General features: G+C 34.4%; 1 protein-coding gene across 1 annotated transcript in view; it reads right to left on the minus strand.

The window, feature by feature from the left end:
* Nucleotides 1-19219, minus strand: part of ANKRD7 (ankyrin repeat domain 7) — a 1180453-nt gene that overhangs the window by 826317 nt on the left and 334917 nt on the right. Inside the window, exon 16 of the mRNA XM_010343808.3 lies at nt 9193-9260. The gene's annotated coding sequence lies outside the window, so the exon portion shown is untranslated. The remainder of the gene's footprint in view (nt 1-9192; nt 9261-19219) is intronic.

Genomic DNA, 19219 nt, shown 5'->3' on the forward strand with positions numbered 1-19219 from the left:
CCTTCAAGAGATTGCTAATAAAAGTTTTGATAGATTGCTCTCATTTCAGGTTTTCTAGATCTAGCAACAGACCCTTATTCTTTCTCTTTTCATCTCATTTTTGTGGTTATTTATTTTTCTTGCACCTAGGAAAATAAATAAATCTAATTTATGTCTTAGTAGAAGTATCACACCAATGAAACAATAATTTTGTTAATGATTTATAAACATAGGTCAAGATAAATCTTTGTAGTTATTGTCAAAATGTGCTATTCTAATAGGAATATAAGAGAGAGATAAAAATACTATAAAATCCATGTCAAATAATGTCATGCCCTGATGAAAATACATTCAGAATAGTAAAATAATGGCAATGTGCTTTCTGGAATTGAATTTGTCCTTAATGATGCAGGCTACACTGATTCTTGGTTGTCTAATTTGTAATGCTAAGCCATGAGTAGTGTTGACATTAAAATTTGAAATAGCTCCGTTATCAATGACAACTTACAGCAGCATCACTGATACATATTTTTAGTTGATTATTAAAATATTTATTTTGCCAGAGGGTAGTATTTTCATTCCTGATGTTTGATATTAGTAATAGCAGTAATCTTACAGTTCTCCCTTTGGGTATAGTAAAATTCTTTCAAGTGAAAGAGAATCAATCTTAGATTTCACATAAACTGGGAACATTTAACCACTATGGAGAGAAGCACTACTTGACACTGAAATTTTCTATCTCTGTACCCTACTTCGGCTGACTTGTGTTCGTTTTGTTTTGTTTTTACTTTTTCAATCATGTTAATATTAGTATACATTATGGTTATTTTCTTGGTTCAGGAGCAGCTTTTATCCTAGCATTCTAGACAGTGGATAATTTATTCTCTGAATGCTAAAGAAAAGAATGATGCCCATATCAATTTCCTTTAAAGCGCAATTACTATCTGTACATTGCAGAAGGGGTGATAAACAAGTTGACCACTTACTGTAATTATTGAACTATCAAAACTCACACACAGTCTCATAATGCATGTACCAGCTCTGTTAACTGACCCTTCCAGAGCATAGAGCATTCACTCAATCATTAATTCATGCACTCATCTCTTTAACATTCATTATATACTTCTAATGCATGCAAATGGTATTTGGATACTTAAATGAGTTGAATAATGATCTTCTAATACATGAGGTTTCCACTTTTTGGTTCATGTCAGGAGGTCATAGAGAGATAAATATCATATATGTGCCATGTATAGATGAATACATTTTATTTAACCAAATAGTAAAGATTTTATGGAACAATATTGTAAATAAATAGTCTCTCACAAACAGCCTATAAAATTCTTCCAAACATAATTTCATAATAAGCAACAATGGCATGCAAATTAATGTATAGATACAGATATCCAATTTAAATTAGACAAAAATTCCAGTTTGAATGGGGGTGTCTGTGCTATGGCTAAAAATAAGAGGTAGAAGAAATTTTTAGTGGTTAAGAACATGGTACTAAACTTCTGCCTGGAATTAAGCTAAGATCTCTGTTTATTGGCTGTGACCTTGGAAATGACAATACTTCTGGGTCTCCACTTGTTAATATGTATAATGGAGATTATTATAACTAGCTTCCTAGGTTTATGTAAAAATTTGGGAGATCATGCATGTAAATCCCTTAGTATCCTGCCTGGCCTAATGAGTAAATCCTCAATAATGTTAGCTATTGTTTTTATTACAGTTTCACACATGAGAAAATTTTGGCTTGGAAACCTCAAAACTTCTTTTTAGTTTAATTATTAATACACAAATATGCAACTACAGCATATTAAAAGAATCAGAAACTATAACAATCATGAAAGCAATGACAAATAGATATGCGTCACAAATGGCAAGTAGCCAGTTAAATTAGATCTAAAAAAAATTTTTTAAGACATAATGTTGTAGTTATTGATTTCAACATAAGTAACTAACAATGAGGATTTATTTATTTGCTTTCCATGTATAATAATTATACCTCCATTATAAAATATTCTAAGTAGAATGGTTAAAGATAAATAATTCCAGGAGATATTCTATCTTGAAATGGCACTTTAATTAAATTTGTCTAGACTTATTAGGAGGTATTACAGTATGTAGGCTCCATGAAAAATTGTGTGATTGAACAGCAGGAAGTGAGAATGTGTTTCCAACAATTGGAAGATGAACTATATCAATGAAATTACATACATTCTTTAAGTTTCAATTCAAATATTATCCTCTTCCTGATGTTTTCTCTTTTTAACTTCTCTTCAAAATTTTCTCTTCCTTCATCTCCACTATCTCTATTGTACATTCACCCTTCTTTATTTTTTAATACATATAGCTTTTTACTATATATCTCTCTTCCTGGCCTCAAGAGCAGACATCAGTCAAGTCTTATTGGGTTTGTAACTCCAGTTTTTGATTCTTTGCATGTGTTTTAAATACGAAGTTTGCATTTTTTATTTTTATTTTTTATTGATATGTAATAGTTATGCACATTGGCTATATGTGATATTTTGATACATGCATACAATGTGTAATGATCAAATCAGGGTAATTGGGATCTATATCACCTGAAATACTTATTATTTCTTATTTTTTATTTCAAGGCCACAATAACCAAAACCGCAATGTACTGGTAAAAAACAGACACATAGAACACGAAAACAGAATAGAGAACCCAGAAATCAAGCCGCACACCTACAACCATCTGATCCTTAACAAAGTTGACAAAAATAAGCAATGGAGGAAGGACACTCTATTCATTAAAGGACTTTGAGATAACTGGCTATCTATACGCAGAAGAATAAAACTGAACCCCTATACTGATTACCATAAACAGAAATTAACACAAGATGCACTAAAGACTTAAATGTAAGACCTCAAACTATAAAAATCCTTGAAGAAAACTTAGTAAATACCCTTACAGACACTGGCTGGCTTTGGAAAGAAATTTTTGACTAAGCCCTCAAAAGCAATTGCTACAAAAACAAAAATTAACAAGCGGGATTTAATAAAACTAAAGAGGTTCTGTATAGCAAAAGAAACTATCAATAGAGTAAACAATACCCTATAGAATGGGAGAAAATATTTCCAAATCATTCATTTGAGAAAGGCATAATATCCATAATCTCCAATGAGCTTAAACAATTCAACAAGAAAAAAACAAAATCCCCATTAAAAACTGGGCAAAGGACATGAACAGAGATTTCTCAAAAGACAGAGAAGCGACAAACATAAAAATGTTATAAATTTTGAATACAGTGTAGAATTATTAAGTTAAGCCAATTAACACATCCATCATCTCAAATATTTAACATTTTTGTAATGAGAGCATTAGAAATATACATTCTTTGTGATATTGAAATGTTAATATCATGTTAATGCTAATATTAAATTATTAGCTATATTTAGCATGCTGTATAATTTATTTTCAAAAATTTATACTTATTTCTTCTGAGATACTGTAGCCTTTGACTACGATAATGGATATTTTTTAATTGAAGATTTGATGAGAAATTGAGAGGTGCTTGTATGGCTAGAATGATGATAAAATACAGCCTCATTTCTTCTTTGTTAAAAACATAATTTGAATTCTTAAGAGATTTACAAGTTTCAAAATTAAAAAGTATTCTAAAATATTCAGAAATTTTGTAAGTTGGGCTACCTACTATATTCATGGGATTTATTTATGCAGTATTACGACATGAAGCTAAATGGTTGTAAATGTGCTATATGAATGTCTATTCAGATGTGGTTATTCCTATAACAGATAAATATGTTTTTGCTACTTGATAGGGCAATGGTAAAAGTATAAGAAATATGCACATTCAGATTTCTAAACATATATTTTCTCCACAGCAGATTTAGTAGGCATGCAAAGAAAGTTTTAACAGTGCTTCACGTAAGGTTAAAATTAATGCAGAGTGCCTGCTCTTACTGCTAATATAAGCCAGAAACATAATCATATACCAAGCCACTGGTAGTTCCCAAACTTGCGTGCCATTAGCTGGAATGTTTCAATAAAAATAAATGTCGAACATACGCATGTCTCTGTCTTATCCTCAGAGATACATAACTTAATTGATTTGGGGTAGAGATTATTATTTCATTGGTCTATGGGGGCAGGGAGTGGAGCTGAGTTTTGAAATTTTTAAAATTCCCCAAGTGATATTAATGTGCAAAACAGTTTGGGAACTTCTGCACTAAGCAATTATTCTTGTTTTAAAACGTTTGCCCTCATCTTCAGCAAGAACAATTTCCCATTAGTAAAACTGCTAATTCTGTAATGAAACAAAACCAAACCTCCATTCCTTTCTGTAAAGAGATTTACCAGGCCAATTCCATAAAGCCTTACAGTAAGGTTAATGTTGCATAAATGTGTTGAATTAAAGATTCCTTAAAGGGAACTTTATATTTGTGAACATATAAATATTTATTTAGTATTATGCCCAATTTTAAAATTTTAGCAAATTTTGTAGAAAACGAAATCCTATCCAAATTCTATAGAACTGTTTTGATCTGGTAAAGAATGGAAAACTATATAGAGCACTGTTTTCCTTATTTTTTATTATATTAAGAGAAGTTCACCATATCCTGTTGTTCTCAGTGTGGTCTGGGATTTTCCATGATTCTATAATTTTCTCATGGAGCATATGTTAGGAACCTTAGCAGTTGTTCAGTTTACTGGATGTCAAATCTGATACTGCCTAGGACAGAATCCCTTTAAGAGAAGAATTCAAACATGTTTTACAAACTCCCCAACAAGTTATTGTAGCAATCATGTTACTGAAATGTTTTCTATCTCTGTTCTTTTTTATACATATAAAAAGTGAGTGGCTGGGATTTAGTGATTTCTGAAATTCACTCTATTTGGAGGCTTAGCTGGAACTAAAATCTATCATTTATCACTTTCCCCCACTTTAAGTGTTTTTCTTAAAAGCTATATGCATTATTATTCACTAATGACCCTGGCTTATACTTTTAAATTAATATGATCTGTCTGTTTCACCTTAAAATCTTCCTGTACTTTCATGTTTTCAGTCTTCCTTCAAGTCTGTCAGTAATGTATGTTCTTCTTTATTGCTTATACTTCTCTCCAACTGTTTTCATGGTTACCACCTCTTTTTTCTTCTAAGATCAATGTGCTGTTTCATTTGCTTTCTAGGATCAATATTTTTTCAGATGCTCCACAGGCCTTTTAAGGATACTTTCTTTGGATTGTTATATTACCCCCATTTCTTTTTTGCTTAGAAACCACTTTTCTACTTTTAGTTGGTGAGGGTGGAAAACAAAATAATCTTTAGCTTTGGATAAAATACATATAAAACTAACCTGATCAGCCTAATTTATGTATTTTAAAATCTCATTCTTCCCAGGAAATTAAACAACAATAAAGATACAATTAACAATCTAAAATATTAAATGCAATCTAAATACTAAAACTGGCTCTGTTGAGGACTACCAAATTTATTTACCAAAGCTTATGTTTGTTAGAAATCCAAGCTTTGTGTGTGAGAGGAAGAAGGAGAAAAGGAGACAAGAGTTATTTCACTCTATTTGCAATTTCTATTTAATAAAGTGGTAGATTAAATAAATACTAGAGTAACAGCATAAGTTGTGAATATTTTTGTGGTGTCAATATAATTCACTGTGGTGTCTAGTAAATTTAATTTATGAACAAAAATTAATAAAAATTCTGTCCTATCAATCATAACTTTGGAATAGTTAGAGGGTAGTGATGATCTGGAAGAGCCATGGTAACATATGAGAAATGAAAGTATGAGAAAATAAAAGGCTGAGTGCAGTTCCTCATGCCTATAATCCAAGCACTTGGAGAGGCAGAAGCAAATGGATTACTTGAGGTCAGAAGTTTGAGACCAGCCTGGCCAACATGGTGAAACCTCTTCTCTACTAAAAATACAATTTAGCCAAGTCTGGTGGCAAGCCCCCCTACTTCAGAGGCTGAGGAAAGAGAACCTCTTGAATCCCGGTGGCAGAGGTTGCAGAGAGTAAGATAACACCACTGCATTGAAGCCTGGGTGACAGAGTGAAACTCTGTCTCAAAAAAAAAAAGAAAGAAAGAAAAGAAAAGAAAAGAGAGAATTGAGAAAAAAAAAAGTGGAACATGTTCAGTTTTGATATCCTAGTTTTGGGAAATTAACTGTGCTGAAGACCATTTATAAAACTACTTGAACCTCTCATTCAAACATTTCTGTCATGATTTTAATTTTTATTTATTTTTAATTGTACTTTGGGCTCTGGGGTACATGTGCATACCCTGCATCCTGCAGGATTGTTGCAATAGGTACATGCATGCCATGCTGGCTTGCTGTCTCCATCCCCGCCATTGCCTACATCAGGTATTTTCCTGGTGTTATCCCTTCCCAACTTCCCTGCCCCACCCCCTCGCCCCACCACTGTCCCTTTCCTTCTTTCCCCTCCACCCCTTCACCTGCCCCAATCAGTGTTGTTCCCTTCCCTGTGCCCAAATGTTCTCATTGTTCATCACCACCTATGAGTGAAAACATGCGGTGTTTGGTTTTCTGTTCTTGTATCAGTTTGCTGACAATGTTGGTTTCCAGATTCATCTGTGTCTCTGCAAAGGACATGAACTCATTGTTTTTTATAGCTGCAGAGTATTCCATGGTATGTATGTGCCACATTTTCTATGTCCAGTTTATCATTGATTGGCATTTGAATTGGTTCCAGGTCTTTGCTATTGCAAACAGCACTGCGATGAACAGACGTGTGCATGTGGCTTAATAATAGAATGATTTATAATGCTTTGGGTATATACCCAGTAATGGGATTGCTAGGTCAAATGGAAATTCTGTTTCTAGATCCTTGAGGAATCACCACACTGTCTTCCACAATTGGAATTTATTTACACTCCCACCAACAGTGTAAAAGTGTTCCTATTTCTCCGCAACCTCTCCAGCATCTGTTGTCTCCAAATTTTTTAATGTTTGCCATTCTGACTGGTGTGAGATGGTATCTCAATGTTGTTTTGATTGGCATTTCTCTAATGACCAATGATAGTAAGCATTTTTTCATGTTTGTTGACCGCATAAATGTCTTCTTTTAAAAAGTGTCTGTTCATATCCTTCACCTACTTTTGAATGGTTTTGTTTGTTTTTTTCTTGTAAATCCACTTTAGTTCTTTGTAGAGTCTGGATATTAGCCCTTTGTCAGATGGGTAGATTGCAAAATTATTTCTCGTTCTGTTGGCTACCAGTTCATTCTAATGATTTTTTTTTTTTTTGATGTGAAGAAGCTCTTTAGTTTAATTAGATCCCATTTGTCTACTTTGGCTTTTGTTGCCATTGTTTTTGGTATTTTAGTCATGAAGTCCTTGCCTATGCCTATGTTCTGAATCATTTTGCCTAGGCTTTCTCCTAGGGTTTTTATGTTGTTAGTTCTTATATTTAAATCTTTAATCCATCTGAAGTTAATTTTTGTTTATGGTGTAAGGAAGAAGTTCAGATTCATCTTCCTGCATATGGCTAGCCAGTTTTCCCAGCAACATTTATTTAACAGGGAATCATTTCCCCATTGCTTGTTTTTATCAGGTTTGCCAAAGATCAAATAGTTGTAGATGTGTGGCGTTGCTTCCAAGGCCTCTGTTCTGTTCCATTGGTCCATATCTCTGTTTTGATACCAGTATCATGCCATTTTGATTACTGCAGCATTGTAGCATAGTTTAAAGTCAGGTAGCATGATGCTTCCAGCTTTGTTCTTTTTGCTTAGGATTGTCTTAACCAAAGACAAAAACCACATGATTATCTCAATAGATGCAGAGAAGGTCTTTGAAAAAATTCAACAGTGCTTTATGCTAAAAACCCTCAATAAACTATGTATGGATAGAACATATCTCAAAATAATAAAAGCTATTTATGACAAACCCACAGCCAATATCATACTGAATGGGCAAAAACTAGAAGCATTCCCTTTAAAAACTGGCACTAGACAAGTGTGCCCTCTCTCACCACTCCTATTCAATATAGTATTGGAAGTCCTAGCCAGAGCAATTAGACAAGAAAAAGAAATAAAGGGCATTCAATTAGGAAAAGAAGGAGTCAAATTGTCTCTATTTGCAGATGACATGATTGTATATTTAGAAGACCCCATTGTCTCAGCCCAAAACCTCCATAAGCTGATAAGGAACTTCAGCAAAGTCTCAGGATACAAAATCAATGTGCAGAAATCACACACATTCCTATACACCAACAACAGAGAGCCAAATCATGAGCGAACTCCCATTCACAATTGCTACAAGGAGAATAAAATGCCTAGGAATACAACTAACGAAGTATGTAAAAGATCTCTTCAAGGAGAACTACAAACCACTGATCAAGGAAATAAGAGAGGACACAAACAGATGGAAAAACATTCCATGTTCATGGTTAAGAAGAATCAATATTGTGAAAACGGCCATACTCCCCAAAGTAATTTATAAATTCTGTCATGATTTTTTAATCTATAGGCATAACCTCAGAAGACAGGTTCTTTCTTAAGGAATATTAAATTTTTTAGACAGAGTGGAAATAATCTAACTTAATTCTATCCCCTATTAGTATATTTGTTAAATTATAAGTTATATTCTATAACCCTATATCCTGATATGTTGCAAAATTTCAAATTTCTTCATACAAGTGCATTGATAAGAACAAAGATTTTGAAAGAAACAGACACTGGTTGAATCTTGGCTCTGTTATATACTACCATATTTATTTTAAAATTTTATTAAAATTTATAGAGTCATTGTTGGATTTATGGGCTATTAATACAAAATAATGAGGATGACACTAGTCACATATTACAGCCAAATAAATGGTGGTATTTATAAGCGACTATTTTCCCAAACATGTAATACCTTCCTTTAACTGTCAAAATGTTAACACTTTAAAAACATTTTGTAGAGTATATATCTACAAAGTCCTCATGTTTCACTACCATATTTAACAGTGGAACAGAATAGAAATGTTATTTTTAAGTAGTGCCCAAAGATGTAGCATTTCTTAGAGCTGTCTTAGAGACTGTGAGTTAAGAAACAGATGAGCATTTGCATGAGTAGACATGCTTCAACCCAGAAAACTTATTATGGCTGTTTATATATCAGAGTTCTTTCTAAAATTTTCTTAGAATATTGACTTCTACTGCTTTAAAATGTACAAAGCCAAGTGTAGTGGTGCATACCTGTAGTACCAGCTTACTCAGGATGCTGAGGCAGGAGAATCAATTGAGCCCACGAGGTCGAGACTAGCCTACAAAACAGAGAGATCCCATCTCAAAGACAAATGCACAAAAACTAAAATAAATATTAATATATCAATTTCCTAAGACTCTTTTTTGCAAACATGTAACACATAGAGAAAAACTTATAGTACAATTAATACCCATATATCCTCACCTAGGTCAATCAATGATTGATAGAGATCTTTTCTTTTCTGGATCATTACAACTTATTCCTAAATATTTCAGTGTATACTCCTTAGAAAAATGCCATTTTTCTACATAAGCCTGAGCCGAACATAATTATCACATCCAAAAAACATAATATTGATAGAAAATTATAACCTATTATAAACGCCTTATTCAAAGTTTTTCCAATCGTTCAATTACAACCATTGAAGTTTTATTGAAAACTTCAGTATCCTATGTTGTTATTTAGTTGCCATGTCTCTTTATTATAAACTGAAACCATTTTCTAATCTTTTTTGGCTGTCTTTCATTGCATTTTTAAATATCTTTCATTGCATATTTTTTAGATTCTAAGCAGCTTGTTTTATAGAATGAGCCACAGATCTGTCTAATTGCTTCTTTTGATTAGATTGGGGTTTTTTAATGTTGGCAAAAAATGTTCCATGATGTCAATTTCATCTCACTACTGGTGATATTCAATTCAATCACTTTGTTAAGGTGATATTCACAACATTTCTACCCTATAAAGATAACTGTCCCATTGTAATTAACATGTAATTTATGGGAAGATATTCTGAGACTCTTTGAATATCCTCCCCAAGTACGCTTTAGCCAGTGCTTTTAGTAGTTATCTTAATCCATTTCTTCTACATTTATTAGTTACACCTTCTGTAGTGGTTTCTTCTTGCGCCATGGTTTAGTTTACTTTCAAAAATTATTCAGGTAGATTAATATATTAACTTTAATTCATTATAACTCCTTATCATCATTTATTCATGTCCATGCTAAAATTGTCCCACATTGAGCCAATGAAAAGTTCTTCAACATTCTACCTCTGTTTTTAAATCGTGTCTTTACTTTCTAGCACAAGTTGCATAGGAAACTTCAGACATAAAAGTTGAATACTGGCTTACTTTTTATCTTTCTGCTACCACCTTGGAATATAGCATTTGTCAAAAGAGTGGTTTATTTTATCTTAGGATGGATTTTAGAAACTAAAATCTGAACACTGGGTTTCCTTACTGACATTCTGATGTCATGTGTGTAGGCCATATCAGCAAATACTACCTAACATATGTAAATATGTACCTATTATCATTTTTAATCTAGCCTTTAGGCTAAATAAGAGTCTATACTGATTCTCTAAGTCTAATTCAGTACTACAAGTTTTATTCTGATCTTCCTTCTTGTTTAACTGTAACTTCCATCTATGACAGTAAAAAAAGTGACTCCAACCATGCACTGTTCATTTATTTACATCTTTGTTAATGCCGGTATACTTGTATGAGTTCAGAATTATAAACCTACAGCACAGTGAGAAACAAATTTGCCAGCTTGGTAGAATCTATGTATAGTTTCTTTAGTCTTCAGGGTTAAAGTTTCCAATGAAGATATCACTTTATGAAGCTTATTAGGTCAGTTCCCTTTTGACCCCAACCACTTCGGTGTGACTGTATCATACATTTGTAATACAGTTAGATCCATTTGTGAAAGTCTGCATTCCATCAAAGGATCCCCTTAGCATCCAGGTCATTCTGTTGCAGTTGTTTTTAGTTTGCTTTCATCAAAGCTCACTCTTCTGTAATATATAGCTCAATGTGTGTTGACAAATGATTGGAGTTCACTACTTCTATACCATGTAAACAATAGCTTCTTCAAACTAAAATCTCCCTTTTCTAACAATCACCCTACTCCTCCAGTTCTTGGCAGCTACCAATCTGTTTTCTATCTCCAAGGTTATGCTTATTGTAGAACATCAAGTGAATGGAATCAAATAATATGTATAGCCTTAGGCCCAGCTTTTTTCTCTTAGTAAAATATCCATGTTTCTTTAAAAATCAATTGCTCATTCCTTTTCTTTCTTTTCTTTTCTTTTTTTTTTGGATCACTCAGTCGTATTCCATAGTATGAATATATGACAGTTTACCCATTATCCATCCTGTTGAAGAATGTCTTGCTTCCATTACTTTTTCTTTCTTTTGTTCTGAGACAGAGTTTTACTCTTGTTGCCCAGTTTGGAGTGCAATGGCACAATCTTGGCTCACTGCAACCTCTGTCTCCTGGTTTCAAGTGATTCTCCTGCCTCAGCCTCCCGGGTAGCTGGGATTATAGGCATGTGCCACTGTACCTGGCTAATTTTGTATTTTTAGTACAGATGGGGTTTCTCCATGTTGATCAGGCTGGTCTGGAACTCCCAACCTCAGGTTATCTGTCCACCTTGGCCTCCCAAAGTGCTAGGGTTATAGGCATGAACCACTGCAACCAGCTTGTTGCTTCCATTTCTTTCTGAAACTGCGAAAGTATTTACATACAAACATTTGTGTAAACATAAGTTTGCAATTCACTTTGATAACTAGGAGTGGGATTCCAGTGTCTTCCAGAAAGGCTTTACTATTTTAAATTCTTATCAGCATTGAATGAGAAAGTACCTGTTGTTCCCCTATAAATTTCTATAGAATTGTTTTATATCATGGTATATTACTAATTTTTTTTTTGTGTATATGAGTTCATTATGGGGATTTTATGCATATTATCTTATAAACTGCTAATATAGCTCATTTTATTTCTTTTCCAATTATTATGCCTTTACTAATTTTTCTTTAATTATAGCAGTTAATAACACACACAAAAAAGAAATCTCAACAGCACTGTCAGTATGTTGTCCTTTTACTTGACCTTAGTGGGAAAGTGGGAATGTCTCTATATATGTGTATATGTGCATATGAAACGATCCAATAACTCCTATTTCAGCAATGATTGTTATGAAAAATTGGCATTGGATTTTGTTGACATCCCTTTCCATTTACGCAAGACACATTGCTTCCTTAATGTGAACATGTTTGCTGTTATTTAATTTAGAACTTTTCTGAATTAAAAAAAAAATATTTACTGTCAGAATAGTCTATGAGTTGGGTAGATTTTTTGATGTCCTCCTTATTTGATTTAACGATTAACTTTATACTGTTTTCATAGAATCTACTTAAAAGTTTTACTTCATTTTCTGTGATTTAGAATGTAGCATTGGATCTACTTAGTCTTCGAAGCTTTGGTAGGATTTTCCTATGAAACTATTTGGGTGAGCTGAGGTTTTATTGTTATTGTTATTTTTTGTTTTCTCATTTTTTTGTGTGAGATAATTTTTTGATACCTCTTCTGTTTTCCTGAGTTATATTTTCCTATGTCCTTCTAAGAAACTGTTGCAAGCTTTAATCAACTATAATCAATCAAAGGTCTTTATTCTAACACCACTTGGATTTCAGATTTGCTGATCTCTTTTGGAAGATGGTGAATGGTGAAGGACTCATTCACCATCTCTGATTACCATGGACTGTGGCCTTTATTTTCAGTCTTCTATTATTTACTCTTTATTCTTTGTGTAGGTGTTTGTTTTAACCAATTTAAAGCTCTCCATTTAAGTACTCATCATTGCTACTACAATAGAGAGTAGCTTCCTCCCATAAGTGATAAAAATGTTTATTAGAGAAAATGGCTGCATAATTCCACAATTCTTGATCTCTTTATAATAATGAACTTTCTTTTCCTGGCCATGCTATCTGTGATTGCATTCTCTGCTGGATGCCAAAAATCAAGGAATGTTTTAAATTCTTGATGATGGAAAAGTTACTTTTTGGTCAGGGTCTCAGCTGAAAATTGTTTATACACATTTCATAGCAGCATGACATTACCTATGTCCTTTAGAGCTATTAAAAATCAAAACAAAGACTTATTATTCAATTCTACTAAACCTATTTTAAAGTATTTGACTAATTTATTAAAAACTATCATGTTTTTTCTTTGAGAGCCTTCCCCATATTCACTTCAAATAAATCTTGTTACTAATTGTGTCTATGTTGTTACAGTCATGAAGTGTTCAACCCAATTCACAGTTTGTATTTGTGTGGCCAAGACTCACATCCAATATTCACAACTATCCTATACATAGAAAACTAAGCCTGGACACGTTGGCTCATGCCTGTAATTCCAGCAGTTTGGGAGGCTGAGGCAGTCAGATCACAAGGTCAAGAGATGGAGACCATCCAGGCTATCATGGTGAAACCCCGTTTCTACTAAAAAATACAAAAAAAAATAGCTGGGCGTGGTGGCATGCACCTGTAGTCCCAGATACTCAGGGGGCTGAGGCAGGAGAATCACTTGAACCCAGGAGGTAGAGGATGGTGAGCCGAGATTCTGCTAGTGCACTTCAGCCTGGCAACAGACTGAGACTCTGCCTCAAACAAACAAACAAACAAACAAACAAAACTGCATAGTGAACCTCAGAATATAACAAATAAGACTGGTTAATGGCCAGATTCATCATTTTGAGAAATAATTTATGTTTCTCAACAATTAATTTCGTCAATTACATAATTGTTTGATTTCGGAGTGCTTTATATTGGTTGTTCCTTTCTATGTTTAGTGCTTCTTTCAGGAGCTCTTGTAAGGTAAGCCTGGTGGTGATGAAATCTCCTAACAATTGCTTGTTCATAAAGGATTTTATTTCTCCTTCGCTTTTGAAGCTTGATTTGGCTGGATATGAAATTCTAAGTTAAAAGTTCTTTTCTTTAAGGATATTGAATATTGGCCCCCACTCTCTTCTGGCTTGTAGGGTTTCTGCCTAGAGATCTGCTGTGAGACTGATGTATTTCTCTTTCTGGGTAACCTAACTTTTCTCTCTGGCTGTCCTTAGTATTTTTTCCTTCATTTCAACCCTGGTGAATCTGATGATTATGTGCCTTGGGGTTGCTCTTCTAGAGGAATATCTTTGCAGTGTTCTCTGTATTTCCCGGACTTGAATGTGGGCCTGCCTTGCCAGGTTGAGGAAGTTCTCCTGGATAATATCCTGAAGAGAGTTTTCCAGCTTGGATTCATTCTCTCCATCACATTCAGGTACACCTAACAAAAGTAGATTAGGTCTTTTCACATAATCCCATATTTCTTGTAGGCTTTGATCATTTCTTTTTACTCTTTTTTTTTCTAATCTTGTCTTCTCATTTTATTTCATTAAGTTCATGTTCAATCTCTGATATCCTTTCTTCTGGTTGGTTGATTTGGCTATTGAAACTTGTGTATGCTTCACAAAATTCTCATGCTGTTTTTCAGCTCCATCAAGTTATTTATATTCTCCTCTAAGCTGTTTATTCTCATTAGCATTTCATTTAACCTTTTTTCAAAGTTCTTAGTTTCTTTGCATTGGGTTACAACATGTCCTTTTAGCTCAGAGAAGTTTGTTATTACCCACCTTCTGAAGCCTGCTTCTGTCAATTCATCAGACTCATTCTCCATCTAGCTTTGTTCCCTTGCTGATGAGGAGTTGTGATCCCTTGGAAGAAGAGAGGCATTCTGGTTTTTGGTGTTTTCATCCCTTTTTCACTGGTTTCTTCCCATCTTCATGGATTTATCTACCTGTGGTCTTTGTAGTTGGTGACTTTCAGATGGGGTGTCTGAATAGGCGTCCTTTTTGTTGATGTTGAAGTTATTTTTCTTTTACTTTTCCTTCTAACAGAAATGCCCCTCTGCTTTAGGACAGCTGGAGGTCCACTCCAGGCCCTGCTTGCCTGGGGATCACCTAAGGTGGCTGCAGAAAAGCAAGGGTTGCTGCCAGTTTCTTCTTCTTTTATCTTCATTCCAGAAGGGTACCTGTCAAATGTCACCCTGAACTCTCCTTTCGGAGGTGTCTCTGGATATCAGGGGTTAGGGAGCTGTTTGAGGAGACCATCTGTCCCTTACAAAAGCTCAAGTGCTGAGCTGGAAACTTCAGCAATGCTGGGCAGATACGTTTAAGTCTGCTGCAGTGGAACTTATAACTGCCTTTTCTCCCAGGTGCTCTGTCCTGGGAAGGTGGGGCTTTATTTATAAGTTCCTGACACGCTGCTGCCTTTTTTCAGAGATGTCTTGCCCAGCAAGAAGGTAATCTAGTCACATTCTGCCAGCAGAGGTGTTGCTCAGCTACCGTAGACTCTGCTCAGCTGCTGTGTGAACTTCCTTGTTTTTTTTTTTGTTTTGTTTTTTTTGTTTTTTTTTTTTTTTTTTTTTTTTTACAGAAGTACAGTTAGAACTGCCTCAGTAACGGCCGTCTGCCTCAGTTATGGTGGACTGTCTCAGTCAAGGCAGATTGCCTCAGTAATGGCAGACTGCCTTGGTAATGGGGGACTGCCTTGGTAATGGCAGACTGCCTCAGAAATGGCAGACTGCCTTGGTGCCCTGGTAGTGGTAGACTGTCTCGGTAATGGGTGACACCCTTCCCCCTACTGAGCTGGACTGTCCTGGGTCTAGCTGCACTTGCTGGGAAACTCAATCCAGAGTGTTTCACATTGCTGGTCTTTGTAGGATTGGGACCCAGTGATCCAGATCACCTGGCTCCCTGTTTCAGCCACCTTTTTTCAGTTGAATGGATGGCTCTGTCTCCCAGGCATTCCAGGCACCAGTTGAAATGGCTGCCTGGATTTGTGTGAGTTTTGTGCGAAGACCCGCAGCAGTGGCTGAAACAGACATAATGTAAGCTTGTGGTGCTTTTCAGCTCAGGAATCTCCTGGTCTGTGGGCAGCAAAAACTGGTTGGGAAATGTGGGGATCACTCATTTTTAGTTATTTATATAAGATAAAGACTTGATATTAGAAGAAATGTCAGAGAAGTGTTTTAAAATGGTTTTATACTTAAGTAATTGAAGAATTTCCCCTAAAGGTAGTGCTAGTTCACTCACTTCTTCCATGTTATGTATTGTGTTCAAAGCATCTATAAGAGATTCTCTTTCTCTGTCTCAAATCTCATACACAAATTAGAGTGCTCTAGCATCACCACCTACCACTTACTACAGTTATCATCTTAATAGTGAATAGTAGTGACAGACAAAAAGCTCCTTCCAGGTTGTTTCTTTTTTCTTCTCTCTCTCTCCCTGTCTCTGTTTACTGCTCAATAGAGAATTTCTTGGTGATGTTCTGTTTGCTGGAGGTGTTAAGGAGCAATGTGCAAACAATGTATATAAGAGAAAATGTTGTCTTTCTTTGGTCCTTTCTTTCCAGTAAAGTGCTAGACAACAAATAGAAATGATGAAAAAAAAAATCAGGACACATTTTAGTCACGTTTATATTCTCATTAACGAATGGACCAGATGAAGACCTTCCTTGAAAAAGTAAGATCGTTACATCAAATATGTTCCTTATAGCTTTTAAGATCCCTCGGTGTCACTTAAATTATTGCTGAAAGTCTGTGGCTTATTGATAACCGGTTTCTTTTTATTTCTATAAGAAAGTATGGTAAATAGTGAATTCAGAGACAGAGCACTTGGACTTTAAGTGTTTCTAGCATCCAGCCTGTTGTCCTAAAAATTTGTGCACTTTAGAAATGATTTCTTCTTTAATCTGGTCTTTCTAAATTAAGAGTCAGAAAACTACCAACCTTGGGCCATATCTAGCCTTCTGCCTGTTATTATAAATAAAGTTTTATTGGATCACAGTAATGCCCATCTGTTTAGGTATTCCTGGCTGCTTTCCTGCTACAATAGCAAGGCTGAGAAATTGCAACAGATAACACACATAGCCTGCAAAGCCTAAAATATTTATTTTCTATGCTTCTATAGAAAAAGTTTGCCAATGCTTGCATTAAATAGTTGTACTTTGGTTCACTTGTAAAGTAGCTTCTCTTACTCTGTTTATATTCTCTGTTCTTTAATGATTTAAATACTGCTGGTAGAAAAATCATTAACAAGTAAGGGACAGAATCAGAAATGCTTTCTATTTTGCTACTCACTGTTACATATGAAAATGAAAAACAGATTCATTTATGATCTCAATTTCAACTGGTCATTAGGAATAGATTCATGATAGATAGATAGATATAAATATGAGCTATATATTTAGATGATTTATCCATATGGGTTCCCAATGTGACTTATAAATTTTTTTTAATTAACTTTACAAACAACATGTCATTTCCTAGGTCCCGTCAGATTCTTCTTTAGTAACCCACTCAAGTGCAGCATGTTAGCTCTTATCCCATTTTTATCTGTTTTATCACCAAACCAATCTCATATTTCTTCTACAATATCTTACATAATTTGGTCATTAGCTGTCCGTGGTAGATTGATCACATGTGGCAATTTATCCCCCACCAAGGAACCTAAATTAGATATTTTACAGAAATATAGTTGTGTAAATCAGGAAAGAAACACAGAACAGGAAAAGAGTGACAGTGAAGGGCAAATATAGAAGCATATTTGGAAGACTGAATGTTAGTTTAAATGTGACTTAGCAGCCAGAAAAAGCTACAATCTGCTAAGTAAATAGAAGGCTAATTTGCCATTAAGAGATCCAAAGTGGAAAACCATTAGGGAAACAACTGGGGAATTCTTAATAAAATCTTTTGTTTGTTTTGATAAATACATTATGTTATGAGACAGGTTAACATGAAAAGAAAAGTTGGGTGAACCGTTTTTGTAATTCTTTTATAAGCCTAAAATTATTTCAAGGTAAGTTGTTTTAAGAGACACTTTCATGTCATTTAACAGTTCAGCATCTAGTAGGGAAACTCATGGATAGAAATGTCAACAAAAAAATCAATAGAAATGAATGTCATGCCAAGAAAGCTCTGATGATGGTTTCCCCCAAGTACCACGGTAACCCAGGGTAATTACTGATAACCCAACAATACTATAGGAAATGGAAGAACCTAGATATCAGGCAAACCTTCTTGGAAGAGGTCTTTCCACACTTTGTTGTAAAAAATGAGTAAGAGTTACCAAGGGTCTATAGTCTGAGTATGTTCCCTAAAAATCCAAAAGCACCAGTATTGGGAAATAGAGCCTTTGACGAAGTGTTTAGGTCAATCAGGGCTTTGACCTAACGAATGGGTTAATGCTATAGGGTACTAGAGAAGTGATTAAGAGAGGAAGGTTTTAAATACTATTAATTGAGTAAAACTTGAGTAAAGTATAATTTAGTATCATTTGGATTTGGGACTGTTGAAAAGGGAAAATCCAGAATGAACTGGGGTGATTTCTTAGAAAACTAGTTGCCAAAAACTACCAGTCACCAAGATTTAGAAAAAAGGAGCAAGCAGGTTTGGCTGCAGGGAAAGACTGTAGGGAATCAATTCCATTTTTACCTGTTATTTTCAGCTGGACACAAAATTATTTTATGAGGCTGTTAAAACTCAGCAGAGTCACTCTACGTAAGCTATAAATTTAGAAGTCATTTTCTATTTGATACTATGGAATTAAATATATTTGCATAGGGAAAGTTGTTAAAACTCAGCAGAGTCACTACATTAGCTATAAATTTAGAAATCATTTTATATTTGATACTATGGAATTAAATATATTTGCATAGGGAAAGTTTAAAGTGAAAAGAACAAACAAAAATAAAACTAGGAACACCAACATTTGATTAAAGTGAAGGAAGATAACACTGCAAAGGAAATTAAAACAATCTAACACAGAAAAACAGGAGGAGAAACAAAGAAAAAGTTAGTGGTTTCCCAGGAGGTAAAAGAAAAAAAGTTTCAAGAAAAAAGGAGAACCCAAAACTCCCAAGTGTTTTGGGTATCAAAGTATAAAACAATTAAACATAGTTAAAATTTGTAACTAGCAACTCATTGATAAACTTAAAAAAGCTATTTTAAAAGTCAGAATAAGGTCTATCGAATTGGTTAAAGAAATACAGAAGAGATGACACTTTTGACTTTTATATGCAAATGATAAAAATATCATTAAAGGGTTCTTTATGATGGTATAAATTGTAATCACATGTATATAATTAATACAAAGTGCAAGTAGAAAGGCTGGAGAAAGGAGAAAAAGACAGAATTC

The sequence above is a fragment of the Saimiri boliviensis genome, chromosome 10 (assembly GCF_048565385.1).
Source record: "Saimiri boliviensis isolate mSaiBol1 chromosome 10, mSaiBol1.pri, whole genome shotgun sequence".
Classification (NCBI taxonomy): domain Eukaryota; kingdom Metazoa; phylum Chordata; class Mammalia; order Primates; family Cebidae; genus Saimiri; species Saimiri boliviensis.